General features: G+C 39.8%; 1 protein-coding gene across 1 annotated transcript in view; it reads right to left on the bottom strand.

The window, feature by feature from the left end:
- The window catches only part of LOC141133765 (phospholipid scramblase 1-like), a 74,466-nt gene extending 52,544 nt beyond the window's left edge, over window positions 1-21,922 (bottom strand). Inside the window, exon 1 of the mRNA XM_073623317.1 lies at window positions 21,223-21,922. The gene's annotated coding sequence lies outside the window, so the exon portion shown is untranslated. The remainder of the gene's footprint in view (window positions 1-21,222) is intronic.
- Window positions 21,923-22,226: the final 304 nt, after the last annotated feature.

Here is a 22,226-nt window from a genome sequence, read left to right as displayed (position 1 = left end):
ACCATCAGATAATGTAGGGAGGAGAGCCATATTATCGCTATATAAAGCATTTGACTGCGTTGAGTGGATATATTTATGGGAGGTTCTGGAGAAATTTGGTCTGGGTAGAGGATTTGTAAAGTGGGTTAAATTATTATACACAGCCCCCACGAGCATGAATACCGATAAATGGAGCAATATCAGAGCATTTTTTTTTTTTACTAGAGGTACTAGGCAGGGTGCCCGCTGTCACCATTATTATTTGCATTGGCTATAGAACCACTGGCAATACCAATCAGACAGACAACTACTGTTATGCCGCCTACACACGATCGGATTTTCCGACAACAAATGTTCGATGTGAGCTTGTTGTCGGAAATTCCGACCGTGTGTAGGCTCCATCGGACATTTTTGGTCGGAATTTCCCACAGCAAAAATTTGAGAGCTGGTTCTCAAATTTTCCGACAACAAAATCTGTTGTTGGAAATTCCTATCGTGTGTACACAATTCTGACACACGAAGTTCCACGCATGCTCGGAATCAAGCAGAAGGAGCCAGACTTGGCTATTGAACTTCATTTTTCTCGGCCCGTTGTACGTGTTGTACGTCACCGCGTTCTTGGCGTTCGGAATTTGCGACAACATTTGTGCGACCATGTGTATGCAAGACAAGTTTGAGCCAACATCTGTCGGAAATAATCCATGGATTTCGTTGTCGGAATGTCCGATCGTGTGTACGCGGCAATACTGGTTTTGAGAGAGGAGGAAGAGTGGATAAAATATCATACGCAGACGATGCTTTATTATTTTTTGGGTGGTACAGATCAACCCCTAACATCTGGGATGAAGTCAATTGAGACCTTTGGTAGATTCTCGGGGTTTGTTATAAATTGGGAAAAATCAGTATTACTCCCGGCTGATGATTTAACAGTGGCTATAGCACAAAGTACAGATTGCTACAAACTTCAAATACCTAGGTGTACGGGTCTCTCCTAATTTAAAAGAATATATTAATTATACCTTAGTCCCCCATATTAGATAAATTTAAAATGAAGAGAAAAGTATGGTTCAAATTATTGGCTGTGGCCCGATCACCTTGCTACCTACAAGACTTTTAAACCAAGCTAAAAAGGGTTAATCCCTTTGGGTTAGACCAACTATTTTAATCTTCCCCGGTTCAAAGGTATCATATGGATACAAAATTAAGGAACATTGGTACTCTCACAGAAGGAAGTGCTCAGATGGCACAGTCCATTTGAAATTCGCTACCGGTATATGAAGTTGGCGTATTTGGGAGGTTAACTTCTCACTATAACAGTGTATAACGGTGTGATTACAGGGTTATTGTTCCCCCCCTCGCCCTCATTTTTGGCAAACAGACACCTCATTGGAGCTCTTAACGGGCCCTGAGGATTCTTTGGAACCGTGATCATTTAAAAGGTGGTAATGTATTAAGGTCCTACAAAAGCTCCAGAAGAAGCCACGATTGGTGGTGAAACATGTAGAGGCAACCATTCTTTTGCATTGTGACCACTGAGCTCTATTATGCTCTTTTTTTTATATGAAAAATTGTTCTTTTCTTTTTAAATATATCTGTTTAATAAAATCTATATTGTTGTAATATCAATTTTCATTGATTGTTTGCACCTTTAACCACTTCAGCCCCGGAAGATTTGGCTGCTCAATGACCGGGCCACTTTTTGCGATTCGGCACTGCGTCGCTTTAACTGACAATTGCGTGATCGTATGACGTTGCACCCAAACAAAATTGACGTCCTTTTTTTTCCCACAAATAGAGCTTTTTTTGGGTGGTATTTGATCAGCTCTGCGGTTTTTATTTTTTGCGCTATAAACAAAAAAAGAGCGACAATTTTGAAAAAAACGCAATATTTTGTACTTTTTGCTAAAATACATATCCCAATTTAAAAAAAAAAAATGAATTTTTTTTCTCAGTTTAGGCCGATATGTATTCTTCTACATATTTTTGGTAATAAAAATTGCAATAAGCATATATTGATTGGTTTGCGCAAAAGTTATAGTGTCTATAAAATAGGGGAGAGATTTATGGCATTTTTATTATTATTATTTTTTTTACTAGTAATGGCGGCCTATCTGCGATATTTCTCGTGATTGCGACATTATGGCGGACGCATCGGACACTTTTGGCACATTTTTGAGACGATTGACAACTATACAGCGATCAGTGCTATAAAAATGTGTGTTCTAACTGTAGGGGGGAGGGGACTGACTATAGGAGATGACAGATCATGGATCTCAGCTATTAGGAACTCACGATCTATCTCTCCTCACAGAACAAAACAAGGATTTGTGTGTTTACACACAAACGTCCCTGTTCTGCCTCCCGTGCCCGCGACCGCCGGCCACGAGCATCGGCACCCCCGCAGTGCAGCAGATGCGCGTGCCTGCTATCCCAGCTATGACGGCTCGCGGGAACGTGCCGACCTGCCGCCGTATAATGACGGCGGCCGGTGCCGCCGTATGATGACGGCGGCTGGTCGGCAACCGGTTAAACTCCGATTTTGTCTTGGTAATTTTTGAACCTATGGTCCAAATTAACTTTATCGGTGGTAGGGCGCGCAAACTTAATAAATATGGTCTGGGCCCCACAGTTACTTTAGGTCCCACATAATTCACGATCTGTATACCACTTAAATGGTTTAAAAAAATAGATTCCCTGTTTTGAAGATTGCTATGGAAAGGGCAAAATTCTAGAATAAAACTCAATACATAACAACTTCCCAAAGATAAGCAGGGGGGATCTCGCTGTCCCGAATGCTAAAATGTACTTTTTATGCCCCGTACACACGATCGGACATTCCAACAACAAAATCCACTGATTTTTTCCGACAGATGTTGGCTCAAACTTGTCTTGCATACACACGGTCACACAAATCTTGTCGGAAATTCCGAACGTCAAGAACGCGGTGACGTGCAACACGTACGAGGAGCCGAGAAAGATGAAGTTCAATAGCCAGTGCGGCTCCTTCTGCTTGATTCGCGTGGAACTTTGTGCGTCGGAATTGTGTACGCACCATTGGAATTTACCACGACGGATTTTGTTGTCGGAAAATTTGAGATCCGGATCCCAAATTTTGTGTGACGGAAATTCCGATGGAAAATGTCCGATGGAGCCTACACACGGGCGGAATTTCCGAAACAAGGCCATCGAACATTTTCCTTCGGAAAATCCGACCACATGTACGGGGCATTAGAAGCACAACTCCAACAGGTTGCAAGATGGGGAGTGATAGACTGGACAGATCCTATCCAATCGATGGTTCTGAGTAGATCCTCACAATACCGTTTGATAGCTCAATTAGAATCGGGCAACTTTGCCGGTGCGTCGCAAGGTTCAATTCTTGGACTCAGACATAAGGTTTGGCAGGAAATGAGACATATTAATTCAATATAACTATATCTCAGTACACTCCCCACTCATGGGGAAATTAAAAATGATGAGGAATTCGATAAACGAAAAAGGGTTTGGAGTATGGAGAGAACTCTTTATGGCCGCCTGACTGAGCAGTCACGAGAAATGAATAGCTGTTTAGCTAGAAAAGGATGGGGGAAAAAAGACCTCGGAAAAATGACAGATGAAACATGGCAGGGTATATTGGAATCTGTACAGTCTGTATAAGTATCTCCACAGCAATGCTTAACCCAATTATATATACAGTAATATATAGAGCCTATACGACACCAGCTAAATTGTAGCAATGGGGGAGGCGGGATACATCAGAATGTCCGAGATTTTCTAGAGTATCTGCTGACTTAATGCATATGCTAGGGAACTGCCCTAAACTGTTCAAGTACTGGCAGAATGCGGTAGAAACTATTAATCAGATGTATCAAACCCAGATACAGACAGACCCAAAAATATGTCTGCTGGGACAATTAGAAAAAGAAATCTATACTCCGGCAATTGGACTACCCATTAGTTGGATACTATTTATTGCAAGAAAATTGATAGCAATGAACTGGATATCCTCTAGAAGTCCAACATATGAGGAATGGCGGATACAGGTGATTGAGGCATTGCTAAAGGAATGGCAGGTGTATAAGAATAAGGGTTTAGTGAAATGTGGGAACCATAGTTTACCTTACCAGGCTTGACACCATTTTCCTTGGTTTCAGTTATTTTTATTAAATTATTATAAACAATACAACATCTTCCATATCATTCCAAAGACATAAATACAGAACTTTCAGGAAAAATACATAAAGACTTATACAGATACAAAAATAATGGATCTATCCTTTAACCACATCAATACCGAGCACTTTCACTCCCTTCCTCCCCAGACCAATTTTCAGCTTTCGGCGCTCTCGCACTTTCAATGACCATTGGGCGGTCATGCTACACTGTACCCAAATGAACTTTTTATCATTTTGTTTGCACACATAGAGCTTTCTTTTGGTGGTATTTATTCACGACTCCGTTTTAAATTTTTTGCGATATAAGCGAAAAAAGAGTGGGAATTTGGAAAAAAAACAATATTGGACAGCCGTGTCCAATCACAGCCGTCATGTGATGTAAACAGAGAGCCGGTTGCTAGGTGATCGGCTCTCCTCTCCTCAAACAGAAGTTGTCGGTGAGGAGAGGAGAGCGGATCGCTGCAGCTGGCTGGTGATCAGTGAGTATGAGATGTTTTTTACAGCTTTTTACACACTGATCACCAGTGTAAAACACACATGTAAAACACACATGTCCCCACATAATAAAAGCACCTGTCCCCCACAGATTTAACAGTAAAATCACATGTCCCAATGATTATCTGCACACATATGTCCGTGATCACCTGCGCACATCTGTACATGATCATCTGCGTACATATGTCCGTGATCACACAAACCAATTATTATACACTTAACGGGATTTTTTTTTTACCAAAGACATGTAGCAGAATACATTTTGGCAATATTGTTGGATCCTTCCCTTCCTTTACCAGGAGTGCTATATAGGCCCGCAAGGCTTCTTCACGTATCTTCAAGCCCGCCCCAATGGAATTCATATATAAGTGAAAATAAGGAGTCAGGATTCCCAAAAACCTTTTAAAGTATAAGGACGTATACCCATCTGTTCCCGGGCTTTTCCCAACCTTAATATTTTTGATTGCCTGCTCTATTTCTTCCTTAGAGATATCCCTATCTAACCCACTTGAACCCTCTTCCGATATAATTCTCCGTACACACGATCGGAATTTCCGCCAGCAAAAGATTGAGAGCAGGCTCTCAATTTTTCCGAAGAAAAAAGTTCCAATCGAAAATTCCGAACGCCTGTAGCAATTCCGACGCGCAAAATTCCTATGCATGCTCGGAAACAATTCAACGCATGCTCGGAAGCATTGAACTTCATTTTCTCGGGTCGTCGTGGTGTCTTTTACGTCACCGCATTCTTGACAGTCAAAAGTGCAGAGAATTTTTGTGTGACCGTGTGTATGCAAGGCAAGCTTGAGTGGAATTCCGTCGGAAAAACAATCCGAGATTTTTCTGACGGAAATTCCGATCTTGTGTACAGGGCATAACAGGTAGCTTTATATTCTGTAAATACTGTTCTCTTTTATTTCTTTTGTTTTGTGCCTCGTCAGAGTTTTGGGTATCATTTACTTTATAAAGTGGCTGATAATATTCCATAAAAATTTTGCTAATATCCCTAGTAGAGTGCTTCATCTCCCCCTTTTTATCTTTCATTTTCTGGATATAATTTGGATTCCTTCTAGGTTTAATCACCCCTGCCAGTAATCTCCCTGATCTATTACCAAATTCATACTGCCTTTTAGCTGTTCTAATAAACACTCTTTTGGTATCCTGCTCCATCAAATCCCTCAATGCCTCCCGCTTTCCTGTTAATTCAGTCATTACCTTATTGTCCCCTAATGTGTCTGTTCCAACTCCTGAATCTCTTGTAAAAGGGACTTTTTTGTGCAGTCTATTTTTTTTTTTCTCATGGCCCCCTCTGCTATTAATCTCCCTCTCATAAATACTTTATGAGTCTCCCACGGTACCGTTTGCACAATATTCTCTATATTATTCTCTTTAAAGAAGAACAGGTTCAAGTCCTTTTCCAAGTCTTCTAATACACCATGATCATGTAAAAGTGATATATCCAACCTCCAGGATCTTTGCCTATCTGGTATATCCTTTAAATCCAAGCTTACAAATACCGAAGCATGATCCGAGAGGGTGATTGATTTCACTTCTGCCTTTTAATAGGCCTTCTAAAAGCTGGTGGTCTAAAAAGACGTAATCAATTTTCGAATAAGAAGAATGTACTTGAAAATAATATGTGAAGTCCCTCCCCCTAGGGTGCAAGGTTCTCCACACCTCCGCTAGTTGCTGCTGATGTAATTTTTGTTTAACAGCGTAAAGGTTTTTCCTTTCTGAGCGCAAAGAAAAGATAGGTTGAGTATCCAGGGTTGGATCAGGCACAAAATTAAAGTCTCCGGCCATGATGACTTTCCCCTCTTTAAAAGTTTCTAAGTTGCTCAGTATCTTTCTCAAAAAAAGACAAGGGTGGATATTGGGGTAATAAATGTTAACAAATGTATACTCATTATTAAACAGGGATCCCTTAATAAATAGGTACCTTCCTTCGGAGTCAGACTCCATCGCTTTTATAATAAATGGTGTATTCCAGTCAAAACCTATTGCTGTTCCTTTGGATCTCTTATTAGGGGAGTACCCATGGAACCAAACCGGAAAACCCTTTGAACTCAATCCAACCCTAGAAGACCATTTAAGGTGAGTCTCTTGCAAAAATACAATATTTGATGACCAACTTTTTAATGCCTGCATTATTTGATACCTTTTGTTGGGGCTATTTAAACCTCTAACATTATAGGTAACTATCTTTAAGGGCATCATCTCCCAAATATATGGGGCACGAGCAACCAAAAGCATTTAACAATAGGAGAAAGATATAATTCTTCTGCTTTTCTTAGGATGATCCATTCAACTAACAACAAAAAAATAGACTAACCACACCAACACAACCCAACCTCATCTATTTTACCCTATTCAGACTTTCTTATACAAATCCCCCCTCCCCCCTCCCAACCCCTACATTGATTATCAATGATATAGCCCGCCGGACTGTCACCTAGATTATAGGCGCCCAGCCAGACTGGGCCTCCCTTGGGGGGTTTTGTATGCCCGCATGGGCCCCCAGACCTCATTCCCCGTCCGGAAATGGTTTTGAGGGTACAGGCAGGCATGGCCAAACCCCAGTGTACCCCCGAGCGAATCTCCCTCCCTTACCGGCCCACCTCCCCCTTACCACATACTACACTGCGTATCTATTACCTCCCAATGTATTTCTATTGTTAGGGCTCTATACTTTATTCCATGACTAATCTTTTAGCTTCCCCCATTCTGGGTTTTTTTTTCCCAGTTTTCCAAGTTGACCAATGGCAAATCTAGTTTGCTACAAAATTCTTTCAAGTCCTCTGAAAGTCGCAGTGTAGCTGAAATCCCTTGATTTTTTGCAATTAAACAGGCAGGAAAACCCCATCTATAGGTGATATTTTTCCCTTGTAGCTAATTTATCAAGGGTTTCAACTCCCTCCTGCAGGCTAGAGTCTCCTGTGATAAGTTGTGAAAATCAGTATCTCAGATCCCTTGAATTCAATCGGTGCAGCACTTCTCATGCCATATGAAACTTGTTGCTTTTTTTTCCATAATGAGAGAATCTCGCTATTCTGTCTCTCGCGATGTCTGTTGATGACATAGTAATTTTTTGTATTCTTTGTACTCTTTCAAAGCGTATAGGAGATTATATTTCTTTTTTAAAATATTTTATGGAACACCTCGCGGACCGTATCTTCTAGGTCACTATTTTTCACGGACTCTGGCAGGCCCCGAATTCTTAAGTTGTTTCGTCTATTACGATTTTCTTGGTCTTCAAGCCTATATCGAATATTCCTCATTTCCAGCCAATCCAGCTCAGCTCTTTCCCGCAGCTCCATAATCGCTTCTTTTATGTTCATCTAAATAGGCTTCAGATTCTTCTACCCTAGCACATTCTGTATATCCCTTCTTGTGGCTTTCAATTCTCCTTTAATCATGCATTCTAAGTGAGACATCACCTCTACCATGTCTTGCTTTGTAGGGTGTGCTTGTAGGCTATCGGTTTCTTTTTCCATCCTCTGTTGTTTTTGGTCTTTCTGTGGGACTCTCTCTTCTCCCAGATCAATTTTATTAGTCAGCCCCTCTGACAAGGGGGTTATTTCCTCAACACTCTTGACTATTTGTTCTGTTCTTTGGTCCGTTTTATCCTGTACCATGTATGTCTTTATAGAATTACAGTTCCCGCTTTCTGCTTGATTGGATTCAAAGCGGAGTTCCACACAAAAATGGAACTTCTGCTTTTCGGAACTCTCCCCCCTCCGGTGTCACATTTGGCACCTTTCAGGGGGGAGGGGGGTGCAGATACCTGTCAAAGACAGGTATTTGCACCCACTTCCGGCATAGACTCCCATGGGAGTCTATGCCTCTTCCTGTCCCTCCGCGCTGTCTCCTGGGAAACACACAGCTCCCAGGAGATAGCGGGGACCAGTTACGATGCGCAGCGCGACTCGCGCATGCGCAGTAGGGAACCGGGAAGTGAAGCCGCAACGCTTCACTTCCTGATTCTCTCACCTAGGATGGCGGCGGCAGCTGCAGAGAACTGAGCGGGTTCTCGGCATCCCCTGCTGACATCGCTGGACCCTGGGACAGGTAAGTGGCCATTTATTAAAAGTCAGCAGCTGCAGTATTTGTAGCTGCTGGCTTTTAATATTTTTTTTTTTTGGAGGTTTAGGTGGACTCCCTCTTTAACTCCTTTCCTCCCCATTATTCCTTTCTGCCAAATTGTTTTTGCTCTGTATGTTCACCACCCAAAATATAATCTTTTACCGATCAAGAGGGCACTTACACAGGAAGAGATTATACCGGAAAGTTTACAGGTAACTATGCAAATAATGATACAAATGTGCAAACACTCTATGCAAAAATATACACTGACATATCTGCAAATTTGATGCAAAAACAAACTGATGTCCACTTAACCACTTCAGCCCCGGACCATTTGGCTGGGCAAAGACCAGAGCACTTTTTGCAATTCGGCACTGCGTCGCTTTAACTGACAACTACAACTGCGTGGTCGTGCGACGTGGCTCCCAAACAAAATCGACGTCCTTTTTTCCCCACAAATAGAGCTTTCTTTTGGTTGGTATTTGATCACCTCTGTGGGTTTTATTTTTTGCGCTATAAACAAAAAAATAGCGACAAATTTGAAAAAAACGCATTTTTTAAAAAATTTTTGCTATAATAAATATCCCCCAAAAATATATAAAAAAACATTTTTTTCCTCAGTTCAGGCCGTTACGTATTATTCTACATATATTTGGTAAAAAAATTGCAATAAGCGTTTATTGATTGATTTGCGCAAAAGTTATAGCGTCTACAAACTAGGGGATAGTTTTATGGCATTTTTAAAAAATTTTTTTTACTAGTAATGGCGGCGATCTGCAATTTTTATCAGGATTGCAACATTATGGCGGACACATCGGACATTTTTGACACATTTTTGGGACCATTGTCATTTATACAGCAATCAGTGCTATACAAATGCATTGATTCCTGTGTATATGACACTGGCAGCGAAGGGGTTAACCACTAGGGGGCAGAGAAGGGGTTAAGTGTGTCCTAAGGAGTGATTTTAACTGTGAGGGGGAGTGGCTATGTGAGACACGACACTGATCACCTCTCCCAATTACAGGGAGCAGAGATCAGTGTCCTGTCACTAGGCAGAACGGGAGATGCTTGTGTACATCAGAATTTCCCTGTTCTTCCTCTCCGTGAGACGATCGCGCGTATCCCCGCGGACATCGAGTCCGCGGGACCTGCGATCACATTCACGGAGCTTGCGGCGGGGTCGCGCGAGAGCACGCCCGCAGGCCGCCTCTTAAAGGGCAACGTACAGGTATCTGCTGAAGGTCCGGTGAAGCCCACACACGACTGGATTTGATCCGTCGGCGTCCGGCGGACAAGTCCGGTCGAAAAGTCCGACCGTATGTGTACGCTGCATTAGCCATGAAAGGGTTAAGGAGGTAGGAATGCAAGTAGAACTGCAAAGAGATATAAATGCTGACGGATAGTTAGGTAGTTGTGATTGTTGTTCAGATATCCATTCAAATATAAACATCATCTTCATAAAGTTATTTGGCTGGCTGGTATGTAGTTGTGTAAGTACACAGCAAGCACCTTGCTTGAACATGGAAACAGGCCAATATTGGTATATATAATTCACATATTTCAAATTTCCACTTCTTGAGGGAATGTGAGTTCAGACGCCCCACAGACCAAGACAAAACAGCCCCTATGGGTTAGTCATTGTTCTTCCTTATTTGCTTCCTCGTTGGTAATGCAGATAGTTCAGGTATGAACAGCAGGTGAATGTACGGGTAGGAATACAGCAGATATTCAAGTATTTCATGAGTGGTTTTTTAGTTGTTATACCAGAGTACAAGTCTTATGCCCCGCACACATGATCGGACTTTCCGCCAACAAAACCGCGAATTTTTGTTTCGAAGGTTGTTTGGCTCCAACTTGTCTTGCATACACACGGTCACACAAACGTTGGCCAACAATTACGAACGCGGTGACGTACAAGACGTGCGACGAGCCGAGAAAAATGAAGTTCAATAGTCAGCGCGGCTCCTTTCTGCTTGATTCCGAGCATGCGTGGCACTTTTGTGCGACGGACTTGCGTGCACGCGATCGGACCTTCCGACAACGAAGTTTTGTTGGCGGAAAATTCGAGAACCTGCTCTCAAACATTTGTTGGGGGGAAAGTCCGACAGCAAATTTCCGATGGAGCCTACACACGGTCGGACTCTCCGCCAACAAGCTCACATCCAACATTTTCCCGTCTGGAAAATCCAACCGAGTGTACGCGGCATAATTGCATGAATTTCCTCAAGCGGTACAAAAGTTGTACAGGCGAGTAGTAAGCAGCTTTGCGCTTGTGCAGGTAGAGGCAGATAGATATATGCAGACAGATTCAGTCACGCCGATAGGAAAGCTCAAGCTTTAAACGCTTCCCGACCAGCCGCCGGCAGGTTGGCTCCCCTGCGCCAGCCGTCGTAGCTATATGTCGGGATAGCAGGCGCCCGCTGCACAGCGGGGGTGCCGATGCTCGTGGCGGACGGTCGCGATGTCCTCCAGCCACGAGCGATCCTGAGCAGGAGACACAGAATAGGGACGAGTGTATGTAAACACTCACTTCCCTGTTCTGTTCTATAGAGGAGTGACAGATCGTGTGTTCCTATTAGCTAGGAACCACGATCCGTCACTTCCTGTAGTCAGTCCCCTCCCCCCTTCAGTTAGAATCACCTCCCAGGGAACACGATTAACCCCTTTATCGCCCCCTAGTGTGTAACCCCTTCACTGCCAGTGACATTTTTACAGTAATCAATGCATTTGTATAGCACTGATTGCTGTATTAATGCCAATGGTCCCAAAAAATGTGTCAAAAGTGTCCGATGTGTCCACCATAATGTCGCAGTCATGATAAAAAATCGCACATCACCGCCATTACCAATAAAAAAAAAAAAAAATAATAAAAATGCCATAAATCTATCCCCTATTTTGCAAACCAATTAATATACGCTTATTGCGATTTTTTTTTTTTTTTACCAAAGAATAGAAGAAGAAGTAGAAGAATACATATCGGCCTAAACTGAGGAACTAAGGATAAAAGGGAAAGCAGACAGTCCACAAATGCAAACTTATGAACTAAAGCAGGATAAAGCAATCCTCCTACTAGCTTAAGACAGTCCTTCCCTTAAATAAAGCCTCACCACCAGCTAGCTGCCTGATAAAGACTTTGCATTAGTTTTCCTTTTTCACCACCTTTGGACACTGCTGCCATATACTTCCTACCCATTCCTTCCTTATCTTCAAACCATGTTTATAAAACCATGTTTATACCATGTTTATACCATGTTTATAAACATGGTAACAATGTTACTTTGTATCTCTCTATCTCCCATCTGATCAATGTTTATAAACAATGTTACTTTGTATCTCTCTATCTCCCATCTGATCAATGTCTATAAACAATGTTACTTTGTATCTCTCTATCTCCTGTCTGATCAATGTTTATAAACAATAATACTTTGTATCTCTCTATCTCCTGCCTGATCAATGTTTATAAACAATGTTACTTTGTATCTCTCTATCTCCTGTCTGATCAATGTTTATAAACAATAATACTTTGTATCTCTCTATCTCCTGCCTGATCAATATTTATAAACAATGTTACTTTGTATCTCTCTATCGCCCCTCAGATCAATGTTTATAAACAATGTTACTTTTTGTATCTCTCTATCTCCTGTCTGACCAATGTTTATAAACAATGTTAGTTTGTATCTCTCTATTTCCTGTCTGATCAATGTTTATAAACAATGTTACTTTGTATCTCTCTATCTCCTGCCTGATCAATGTTTATAAACAATGTTACTTTGTATCTCTCTATCTCCTGTCTGATCAATGTTTATAAACAATGTTACTTTGTATCTCTCTATCTCCTGTCTGATCAATGTTTATAAACAATGTTACTTTTTGTATCTCTCTATCTCCTGTCTGACCAATGTTTATAAACAATGTTAGTTTGTATCTCTCTATTTCCTGTCTGATCAATGTTTATAAACAATGTTACTTTGTATCTCTCTATCTCCTGTCTGATCAATTTTTATAAACAATGTTACTTTGTATCTCTCTATCTCCTGTCTGATCAATTTTGGATACGTTTTCTAACACCGGTGCAGCATTATTTGTTTTGAATAATAAATAAGAAATTAGAATAAAATAAACTCTCAGTAATTGTGGATGAAAATGTCATCAATATCCTGATTGATACAGTAATCAATAAAGAATAAGATACATTATTTGTGAATGTGGATGGTGATGTGATCAATGTCCTCATTGATTCAATGATCACTAAGTAGTACTAAGTGTATTGATCAGGGCATTGATTACATTTCTTTGTATCTCTCTATCTCCTGTCTGGACAATGTTTATAAACAATGTTACTTTGTATCTCTCTATCTCCTGTCTGATCAATGTTTATAAACAATGTTACTTTGTATCTCTCTATCTCCTGTCTGATCAATGTTTATAAACAATGTTACTTTGTATCTCTCTATCTCCTGTCTGATCAATGTTTATAAACAATGTTAGTTTGTATCTCTCTATCTCCTGTCTGATCAATGTTTATAAACAATGTTACTTTGTATCTCTCTATCTCCTGTCTGATCAATGTTTATAAACAATGTTACTTTGTATATCTCTATCTTCCGTCTGATCCATGTTGGATACGTTTTCTAGCACCGGTGCAGCATTATTTGTTTTGAATAATAAATAAGAAATTAGAATAAAATAAACTCTCAGTAATTGTGGATGAAAATGTCATCAATATCCTGATTGATACAGTAATCAATAAAGAATAAGATACATTATTTGTGAATGTGGATGGTGATGTGATCAATGTCCTCATTGATTCAATGATCACTAAGTAGTACTAAGTGTATTGATCAGGGCATTGATTACATTTCTTTGTATCTCTCTATCTCCTGTCTGATCAATGTTTATAAACAATGTTACTTTGTATCTCTCTATCTCCTGTCTGATCAATGTTTATAAACAATGTTAGTTTGTATCTCTCTATCTCCTGTCTGATCAATGTTTATAAACAATGTTACTTTGTATCTCTCTATCTCCTGTCTGATCAATGTTTATAAACAATGTTACTTTGTATATCTCTATCTTCCGTCTGATCCATGTTGGATACGTTTTCTAGCACCGGTGCAGCATTATTTGTTTTGAATAATAAATAAGTAATTAGAATAAATTAAACTCTCAGTAATTGTAGATGAATGTGTCATCAATATCCTGATTGATACAGTAATCAATAAAAAATTAATTAGATAAATTATTTGTGGATGGTGATGTGATCAATGTCCTCATAAATTCAATGATCACTAAGTAGTACAAATAAAATAAATTCTAGTAGAAAAAATACAATAAGTAATAAGAAAACAAATCAATATCCTGAATGATACAATAATTAATAAGCAATAATAATAATATAAAGTCTCAGTGAGAGTAGAGAGAGATGTGAACACCTGTAGAACTACTTCAGGATACGTCCTCCAACCCAGGCACCAGGCCCCTCTCCAGACCAGCACTCTGCATGATCCTTCCATGACGGGTCCTCCCCTGGGATCTCCTCAGTTGTCCAGCTTCTTCACTCTGGATAGACAGCCCAGGACCATTCCTAGGCTGCTGTGGTAGGCCCCAGACAGGCTTCTGGGCCCACCCACGTGCTGGAGCGGTGCGGGCCTCCAGAACGGAGAACCACGAGGTAGCACTCTAAAGCATACCTGTCAGCCAGGAGGGCCAGCAGGTGGCTGGAAAACGAACCCCAAAACATGGCGTCTGTCCCATAAATACCCTCTCCCAGAATGCAACTCGGAGGACCACCTCCACCAAGTTGTCTCCGGGACAGAGGAGCACTCATACGCTTCGACACGTTGCCCTTCCAACACCGACCCATGGTGACAACGACACCCACCGGCTCAGTGTGAAACCACACGCAACGTCAGCCAAGCTGGAACAGAGGCAAATCTAACTCCCCTAACGAGCAAATCACTAAATTTACCTATCAGATGGTAGATCACAAATCTACCAGCGCTACACCTACAATTTATACTGTACTCTTCCTAAAATCCATAAGGACCCTGAGAAGCCACCGGCCAGACCTATAGTCAATGGCATAAATTCTGTGACATCACGAGTAGGTGAATACCTTGACCACTTTCTGCAATCCAGTGTAACCACTACAAAAGCATATTTGAAAGACACCGCCAGTTTTAATCAGAAGATAAAAAGTGTATCTTTTCAGAAAGATGCTCAAATATTTCTAGTGACGGCTGACGTGGCGTCCTTATACACTATAATTCAGCATGAAGATGCCCTTTTGGTGCTCAAATGGGCCTTCGGTAAAAGGAATGTGTTCAAAAGAAATTTCTGGGGATGATTTTAGACTACTGTTTAACGCATAACTATTTCTGGTAACTTCTATAGCCAGAATACTGGCGTTGCAATGGGTGCAAAGTTTGCGCCAAGCCTGGCAAACTTGTTTATGAGTGAATGGGAGGACAAGTGGGTGTACCGAAACAGGAGGGAGGAATTAATTTTCTATCAACGTTACATAGATGACCTGTTTATGATATGGCAGGGCACCGAGGCCTCGCTAGTGGAATACTCCCAATGGCTAAACAGTAACACTAATAATATCAAACTAGAATTTAACTGGAGTCAGGAAGAGATACATTATTTGGACGTCACTGTAATGAAAGGAGAAGACCAGCTGTACACTAAAGCGTTCTTCAAAAGTACAGATCGCAATAGTTATATTCCAGCACAGAGTGGGCATCACCCACAGTGGTTACGTAATATACCTAAAGGGCAATTCACACGGATACGCCGTAACTGTACGTTTGATAGTGATTATGTGACCCAGGCTGAACTAATTAACCACTTACCGACCGCCACACGACGATGTACGTCCAAACTTTGAACGGGGATATCATTGTTATGGCAGTAGCTAGCCGTTTTCGTGCGGCGGCCGGCTTTCAGATAAAAGTGATCCCTGCAGCGGATTCGCCGCGAGATCACTTTTATCGGTGGCGGGAGAGGCCCCCCCTCCCGCCGCGATCCGGTGCCCTCCGCCGCTTACTGGAGCCGTCAGTAGAGGCGGAGGCAAACGCATCCTTCTCCGTGCTGTGCCTGGAGATGAGTGAGGCTAAGATGGCTCCCACCTGTCTCCATGACACTGCTGGGCGGAAGCGTCAAAACGTCACTTCCGTCCACGCCTCTTCAATGTCATTTTTTTTTTTTTTTTAATCACATTTTAGTGTAAATATGAGATCAGAGGTCTTTTTGACCCCCCTAGATCTCATATTTAAGAGGTCCTGTCATGTTTTTTTCTATTACAAGGGATGTTTACATTCCTTGTAATAGGAATAAAAGTGACACATATTTTTTTTAAAACAGTGTAAAAATAAATAAAATAATGTAAAATAAATAATAAAAATTAAAAAAAAAAATTTTAAAAACCCCCGTCCCGACGAGCTTGCGCACAGAAACGAACGCATATGCGAGTAGAGCCCGCATATGAAAACGGTGGTCAAACCACACATGTGAGGTATCGACATGACCGGTAGAGCGAGAGCAATAATTCTAGCCCTAGACCTCCTCTGTACCGCAAAATATGCAACCTGTAGAATTTTTTAAACATCGCCTATGGAGATTTTTGAGGGTAAAAGTTTGACGCCATTCCACAAGCCGGCACAATTTTGAAGTGTGACATGTTGGGTATCAATTTACTCGGCGTAACATTATCTTTCACAATATAAAAAAAATTGGGCTAACTTTACTGTTGTCTTATTTTTTTATTCAAAAAAGTGAATTTTTTCCAAAAAAAGTGCGCTTTTAAGACCGCTGCGCAAATACGGTGCAAAAAAAAAGTATTGCAATGACCGACATTTTATTCTCTAGGGTGTTAGAAGAAAAACCATATATAATGTTTTGGGGTTCTACGTAATTTTATAGCAAAAAAACCTGTTTTAAACATGCAAACACCTAAAATCCAAAACGAGGCTGGTCCTTAAAGAGGAGGGCCCATTAAAAAAAATAAAAAAATTAAAAGTCAGCAGCTACAAATGCTGCAGCTGCTGACTTTTAATTGGACACTTACCTGTCCCAGGGTCCAGCGATGCGGGGGATCAAAGCCCCACTCGTCCCCCCCTCCGTTCGGCGGCGCCGGCATTTAAATGTAGAGTTGTGTGGCGTGGCCACGCCCTCTGAAGACGGAATTACGAAACGCGTCAGTGTGAGGTGACGCGACCCTACCAGCTTGAGACAGGCAGCGTCATCCCGGGACTCATCGCGGTGGGCGGAGCATTCGGAGCTCTGACCAGCGGTGAGCCGACACTGAACCTGTCATGCTGTCTTGTATTTTTTACTGTCTAAGCACATATGTATAAGGGGGGCTTTGGGGTTTTTTTTGAGAGGAGCCAATATGGTCAGAGAGATATCCAAGCGGGAATCACTGTGGATATTTCTGGCCAACACACTTAGCCCGAATGGACTCAATATTGAACTAGACCTGAACTATTTTATCAGCAATCATTGACGTTATTGGGTTCCTATCAATGGCTGCTTTATACATTGCTACTTAGGCTTATTGGGTTCCCCCTCTCCATTTATATGGACATCTATTGATAATTATACTACATTAACATCCATCATCAGAGTTTTTTAGGTAAATTTTCCAGCATGCTGGAAGATTTATAAATGTATTTTTTTTTTTTAAACCTTACATGTGGGATCTTTTGCTCGCTTTTGAAAAAAGGGCTTAGCATGTATCCCAGTAGTTAGCGAATTAAGCAGCTACTATAATCAGATCAAATTTTGGGTACCTATTTATTGAATTTTGTTCATTTTGGACTGAAACTATACTTAATAGCTACGATTCATCTGGATACTTTAGTCGTTTCTGTTGAACCTGTTCTCTTTTATATAAAACGGATGAATGATTGGATGTCAGGATTAATGTTTTAACATAAGGGTTGATTTTGATTTTAATTTGTTTTGTATTGTATTTAATTTCAATGTTAATGATTTTATATAATACATTGTGAACTCGAAATGCATGGGTAGGATTAGCTTAGTATCTTAGTGCTAATATGGAGTGATCTATTAGGAGTGGATGGGACGCTGTATGCCAGCTGTTTACCTCCTGCAAAGGGGCGGGAATGAGCCCGATGACGCTCGGGGTGACGTTGTTGAAGGTACACACCTCCCATGCTATTTAAATGTAGAGTCGTGTTGCGTGGCCACGCCCTCTGAAGACGGAATTACGAAACGCGTCAGCACGTGACGCGACCCTACCAGCTTGAGACACTCAGCGTCATCCCGGGACTCAACGCGGTGGGCGGAGCGTTCGAAGCTCTAACCAGCGGTGAGCCGACACTGAACCTGTCATGCTGTCTTGTATTTTTTACTGTCTAAACACTTTTTTAAAAGGGGGGCTTTGGGTTTTTTTTTTTTTTTTACAATAAACGTTTTTACACTATGGAGAGCCTCCCCTTCTATTTCCTACATGATAATACTATGAGATTGAATTACCCAGACTGAGGAGGACTGAGGTACTTTGGCAGCGGAGGAGCCGATCTATGGGAGAAAGGATATGACAGGCTTGTCTATGTCTTACCTCTGGTGAGCTTACACCCAAAGGGGGCTGTTCACACGGTGATGTGGTTAAGGTGTAGTGACCCTTGGATATGTGCACTCCAGAGGGAATAGAATCCTTTTTCTTTCTTTTTACTGATGTCCGCTGCTTACAATGAACTATCCATAGGAAGTCTCTGAGTCTGTGCAGTGGTTGCAATTGATTTATATGCCACTGCTGGGATGCTGACTTGGGACATTTGATCCCTTTTCACTGCACTGGATGTTTTTCTTTTTTTTTGGGAGTTTAACATTCAAGAGATAAATGGTATTACATGCCTTCAGTTTGTCAGATTATTTTAGCAGAATATGAAGATATTGTGTCTATTCATGTTTAATTGCATCAAGCGCTAATACTATCTTCTATAAGAGAGTATGTTTTGTTTTGATCACTAAGTACAATAAAATTAATTCTAGTAAAAAATTAAATAAGTAATAAGAAAAAAAAAAAAAAACTCTCATTGAATGGGGATGGAGATGTGACCAATGTCCTGATGAATATAATAATCAATAATTAATTAGAATAAATTAAACTCTCAGTGAATATAGATGAAGATGTCATCAATATCCTGAATGATACAATAATAAAAAAGTAATAATAATAAAAAAAAGTCTTAATGAATGTGGATGGAGATGTGATCAATGTCCCGATTAATACAATTATCAATAAGTAATTAGAATAACTGAAACTCTCAGTGAATATGGATGAAGATGTCATCAATATCCTGAATGATACAATAATAAAAAAAGTAATAATAATAAAAAAAGTCTTAATGAATATGGATGGAGATGGGATCAATATACGGATTGATACAATAAGTAATATTAATAAAATAAACACTCAGTAAATGTGGATGGAGAGGTGATCAGTGTCCTGATCCATACAATTATCAATACATAATAAGATCAAAATAAACTCTCAGTAATAATCAATAAGAAAGATGAAAAAAAATAATCTCAGTGATTGCGGATGGAGATGTGATCAATGTCCTGATCAATACAATAATCAATAAGTTATTAGAAAAAAATAAACTCTCAGCGAATGTGAATGAAGATATCATCAATATCCTGAATGATACAATAATTAAAAAGTAATAATAGTAAAAAAAAGTCTTAGTGAATGTGGAAGGAGTTGTGATCAATATACCAACTGATACAATAATCAATAAAGAATAATGAAATACATTTTTTGTGGATGGAGATGTGATCAATGTCCCGATACAATAATCAATAAGTAGTTTGAAGAAAATAAAGTCTTATTGAATGTGGATGGAGATGTGTTTAGTGTCCTGATCTATACAATTATCAATATGTAATTCGAATAAATTAAACTCTCAGTGATTGTAGATGAAGATGTCATCAATATCCCAAATGATACAATAATTAATAAGTAATAATAATGAATGAAACTCTCAGTGAATGTGGATGGAGATGTCATTAACATCCTGATTTGAAACAGTAATCAATAAAGAATAATGAAATACATTTTTTGTGAATGTGGATGGAGATGTGATCAATGTCCTGATTAATACAAATTATCAATAAGTAATTAGAATAAATTAAACTCTTAGTGAATATGGATGAAGATGTCACCAATATTAATAAGTAATAATAATTAAAAAAATCTCAGTGAATGGGGATGGAGATGTGATCAATGTCCAGATTAATACAATTATCAATAAGTAATTAGAATAAATTAAACTCTCAGTGAATATAGATGAAGATTTTGTCAATATCCTGAATGATATAGTAATAAAAAAGTAATAATAATAAAAAAAAGTCTTAATGAATATGGATGGAGATGTGATCAATTTACCGATTGATACAATAAGTAATATTAATAAAATAAACACTCAGTGAATGTGGATGGAGAGGTGATCAGTGTCCTGATCCATACAATTATCAATACATAATAAGATCAAAATAAACTCTCAGTAATAACCAATAAGAAAGACGAAAAAAAATATCTCAGTGATTGTGGATGGAGATGTAATCAATGTCCTGATCAATACAATTATGAATAAGCAATAAGAATAAAGTAATATTTTAGTGAATGGTGATGTGATCAATCTCCTAATTGATACAATGATCTCTAAGTAGTACAAATAAAATAAATTCTAGTAGAAAAAATACAATAAGTAATAAGAAAACAAAAACCTCAGATCAATATCCGGAATGATACAATAATTAATAAGTAATAATAATAACATAAAGTCTCAGTGATTGTGGATGGAGATGTGATCAATGTCCTGATGAATACAATAATCAATAAGTTATTAGAAAAGAATAAACTCTCAGTGAATGTGAATGAAGATATCATCAATATCCTGAATGATACAATAATTAAAAAGTAATAATAAAAAAAAAAGTCTTAGTGAATGTGGATGGAGATGTGATCAATATACCGATTGATACAATAATCAATAAAGAATAATGAAATACATTGTTTGTGAATGTGGATGGAGATCAATGTCCCGATACAATACAATTATCAATAAGTAATTAGAATGAATTAAACTCTCAGAGAATATGGATGAAGATGTCACCAATATCCTGAATGATACAATAATTAATAAGTAATAATAATAAAAAAAACTCTCAGTGAATGTTGATGTGGTCAATGTCCTGATCGATACAATGATCAATAAGTAATATGAATCAAATAAACTCTCAGTGAATGTTGATGTGACCAATGTCCTGATCGATACAATGATCAATAAGTAATATGAATCAAATAAACTCTCAGTGAATGTTGATGTGACCAATGTCCTGATCGATACAATGATCAATAAGTAATATAAATAAAATAAACTCTCAGTGAATGTTGATGCGATCAATGTCCTGATCAGTACAATAATCAATAAGTAATAGGAATAAAAGCACTTACTGTATTAGGTAGAAGAAGTGAGTGTGGAGAACAAGTCTTGCAGGAACTGAGCAATGCCTGGAGAAGGTGGAAATTGATTTGTACATGGAGGCGATCAGAGGGGCGGGGCATTCTTTTAAAAATGGGCGTGGCTCTACAACAGGCACATCTTTAACCCATTGTACAATTGAATTGTAGGATATTGTATACACAGGAAGATTGATCGTAATAAGGACAGAAACACTGCCAAGAAGGTAAGGTGACCCTCAGGGGAGTCAGGGGATATCACTCTGCAGAACATTCTGAATCAGTTGCTTGTGCATTCCTACTGGCAGTGAGGTATGTCTTCTGGAGTGCCGTCCCGTACTCGCACAATAAGCTATAATGAGAGCGTCACATGGGAGAGTCTGACACACACAACACAACACCCACACTCATAATACAATAACACTCTCCCATTACATTCAGGAATTTCAGCAAATAGTCAGTGACTTCTTATCAACCAGCAACTTCCCACACCATAAATGCTTCTGTAGCGGCATCCCCGACCTCCAAAGGCCTAATGGTGACCTCCAGAGTCAGGGAGAGCGGACATCCTTCCTTGCAGTGTGGGTTACTAGGCATGGTGGGTGTAATGCAAGATAGAAGGATTGAGCGCCAGTCACTTTTTGGAATGCAAGAAAAAGAGATTTATTGTCTCTTAAACAGAACTGGTGGAGAGAGGGTTAGGGCCAGGACACCCTTAGGCAGATGCAATAGCAATTGGCAGACTCTGAGACAAAATAATAGGCAGACAAATTTACAGGTGGAGGGCCTTTAAGCTGGATGCAGCAACTGTATTTCTAGAACTGCTGTCTCCTATGGCTACTGAACTTTGAACAGCCAATGGAGATCTGTACACGTAACTCACAGTATCCCCCGTTGTAGATCTTTTCTCACATCTCACAGTATCCTACTGTAGATCTTCACCCACTGAGCTCCCATCTCTCACCAGACTTCAAGATCCCAGTCATCACTGGATCTCC

The sequence above is a fragment of the Aquarana catesbeiana genome, linkage group LG03, assembly GCF_042186555.1.
Source record: "Aquarana catesbeiana isolate 2022-GZ linkage group LG03, ASM4218655v1, whole genome shotgun sequence".
Classification (NCBI taxonomy): domain Eukaryota; kingdom Metazoa; phylum Chordata; class Amphibia; order Anura; family Ranidae; genus Aquarana; species Aquarana catesbeiana.
This window is presented reverse-complemented; position numbering and strand designations above follow the sequence as displayed.